Raw genomic sequence first — 3,116 nt, 5'->3', positions numbered from 1 at the left:
GCTCAAGTCATCTATATCGTTGATTTTTTTGGTACTTGTTCTATCAAATCCTAAGACAGGAACATTAAAGTCTCCATATATAGTTGTGTATTTGTCTGTTTTTCGTTTTAATTCTATCAGTTGTCCCTTACATAACTTGCTCTGTTATTAGGTGCAAAGATATTTAGGTTTGTTAGGTGTTCTTGATGAATTGGCTTATTTATCCATTGACAAATGCTTCTCTTTACCTTTGGGAATACTCTGAAGTTAACTTGGTTTGACGTTAATACAATCTCTCTAGCTTCTTCTTGACTTGTGTTCACACAGTAAATATTTTCCGATTCTTTTTTGTTGTTGTTGTTGTTATACTGTTCAGTGATTGATTAGTTGCATATAACACCCAGTGCTTATCACGTCACATGCCTTCCTTATTGCCCATCACTGAGTTACCCCACCCCCACCCACCTCCCTTTCTGCAATCCTGTTTGTCTCCCCGGAGTCAAGAGTCTCAAATGGCTTGTCTCCCTCTTATTTCTTCCCCTTCAGTTTTCCCTCCCTTCCTCTATTGTCCTCTGCAGTATTCCTTATGCTGTACTTGAGTGAAACCATATGATAACTGTCTTTCTCTGATTATTTCACTTAACGTAATATCTTCTGGTTCCATCTATGTTGATGTAAATGGTAGATATTCATCTTTTCTGATGGCTGAGTAATATTCCATTGTATATATGAACCACATCTTCTTTATCCATTCATCTGTTGAAGGACATCTAGACCCCTTCCACCGTTTGGCTATTGTGGATATTGTTTTTATATATCTGTATCTTTATATTTAAAGCAACATCCTTGTGGATGGCTTTTTCTTTCAATCTGATGATCTCTACCTTTTAATTGTTCTAGATTATTTATATTTTATGTAATCATTGTGGTTGGATTTACATCTACCATCTCGCTAGTTGTTTTCTACTTATTCCATCTCTTCTTTGCTTTTTTTTTTTTTTAAAGATTTTATTTATTTATTCGACAGAGATAGAGACAGCCAGCGAGAGAGGGAACACAAGCAGGGGGAGTGGGAGAGGAAGAAGCAGGCTCATAGTGGAGGAGCCTGATGTGGGGCTCGATCCCAGATCGCCGGGATCACGCCCTGAGCCGAAGGCAGACGCTTAACCGCTGTGCCACCCAGGCGCCCCTCTTCTTTGCTTTTATTCTCTTTTCCTATGTTCTTTGAAATTTATTGGGTATTTTAAAGAATTCCATTTGTCTCTATTATTGGCTTATTAGTTACATGTATTTTTCTTTAAGTTTTTGCTTTGGATTGACAATATACATTTTTAACTTTTCACACTTAAACTTCAAATAATATATCTTTTTTTTAAACCAATAAATTAAAAAAAAAGATTAGGTATTTATTTTAGAAGGAGAGAGAGAGAGAGTGAATGCAAGGGGGGATGGAGAGAGAGAGAGAGAGAGAGAGAGAGAGAGAGAAAAGAATATCCTCAAGCAGCAGGGAGCCCGACATGGGGCTCGATTCCAGAACCCTGAGATCATGACCTGAGCTGAAATCAAAAGTTGGACACTCAACCAGCTGAGCCACCCGGGCGCCCCAAAGTCAACAAATTTTTATTTCAGGAATTTTACACGTGATTCCTTCCACTGCCAATCACTGTAGGTCCTCCAAAGTCAGAATCATAATCTTCAAAATAGCCTTTTTTAAAAAGAACTTTTGTTCAATCCACAGTTGTCACTGTCAGTCCTGTGATCTTTGGGATTCAATTTCTCTCCTTTAGGACCACATATAGGGTCAGAGTAGATGGATCTGCCTGGTTCTCAATTTCAAATATCCTCTAAACATGAATGAGTTCAAATCCCATCACCCCTAAATTATCACACCCTAGAACTGTACAGAATGTTGGGATATGCAAATACCTAAGATTTTATAGATTTAACTATTAGGTCTTTCACAGAGTTTTAGCAGATAGATATCCTGTAGTTCTTTCCCACAGATCTAACATATAGTTCTGTGACTAAAGGAACCCACACATACACGCTATGAGGCGTTTCCAACAATGTGGGTTACAGAAAAAACCCCATTGGGGTAGACCTCAACCAAATAATATATCTTCTAACAGTATAGTTTCATTTCCTCTGTTCCATCCTTTGTGCTATTGATTGACTTTTTGCCTCTATATATGTTATTAACCTCCCAATACATAGTTATTACTTATGCTTTAGATAACTAATAATCTTTTTAAAATTCTAAAGAAAAGCTTTAAAAAATTTATCTCCACTTTTTACCATCTTCAGGACTCTTCAATCCTTTGTATGAATCCAAATTTCAATCTAGTTTCAGTCTTTCTGCCAGAAGAATTACCCTTTAACATTCATACTGCACCAGAGCTGGTAATGCACTCTCTTTGTCTAAAAAAGTTTTTATTTATTCATTATTTTTGAAAGTTTTTTGCTGGGCATAAAATTCTGAGCTGACCTTTTTTTTGCTGTTGTTTATGCACTGTAAGGCAATGTCACTTGTGTTACCTTCAGGTTTATAATTTTTCTGAGAAAAAGTTTGCTCTTTCTTACTATGTAATATTTCTTATTTCTTTGATTGCTGTCTGGCTTTTCTGTTGAATATCGATTTCCAGCAGTTTGACTCTGATGTGTCTAAGTGTGTGTGTGTGTGTGTGTGTGTGTTCTTGTTTGGGTTCTCTGATTTCGTTTTGTAGTTCATGAATTTTGGAAAATATATAACTATTTTCAAATATTTATTTTGCCCCATTACTTATCTTTTCTCCTTTTGTATCTTCAATTACTTCTTTTTGAAATTATGTCACAATATCTTGAATGCATTTTTCTCCTGCACTCTTTTTTCTCTTGTGCTTTAGTTTGGATAATTTCTATTTACCTATTTTCAGGTTCACTAAATCTTTTCTCTGCTGTGTTGAGTCTGCTGATAAACCCATTGAAGGAACATTTCATCTCTGATATGTTTTTCTTGAATTTCCATTTGACTTAAAATCTTCATCTATGTGCTGAAATTCTCCATCTGTTCTTGTCCAATTAGTTTTCATTTTCTTTGGATAAATACACAGTAGTGGAATTACTAGATCATATGGAATTTCTATTTTTAACTTTTTGAG

At 35.6% G+C, this 3,116-nt stretch overlaps 1 non-coding gene across 1 annotated transcript; it reads right to left on the bottom strand.

Moving 5' to 3' along the window:
• Positions 1-1,956: 1,956 nt before the first annotated feature.
• LOC121100350 lies at positions 1,957-2,086 on the bottom strand. The gene has a single exon (XR_005832099.1). It is a non-coding gene; the product is annotated as a small nucleolar RNA SNORA18 (small nucleolar RNA).
• Positions 2,087-3,116: the final 1,030 nt, after the last annotated feature.

Source organism: Ursus maritimus, unplaced genomic scaffold (assembly GCF_017311325.1).
Source record: "Ursus maritimus isolate PB19 unplaced genomic scaffold, ASM1731132v1 scaffold_36, whole genome shotgun sequence".
Classification (NCBI taxonomy): Eukaryota; Metazoa; Chordata; class Mammalia; order Carnivora; family Ursidae; genus Ursus; species Ursus maritimus.
Note: the sequence above shows the minus strand (reverse complement) of the source record. Positions and strands in the feature narration are given on the sequence as shown.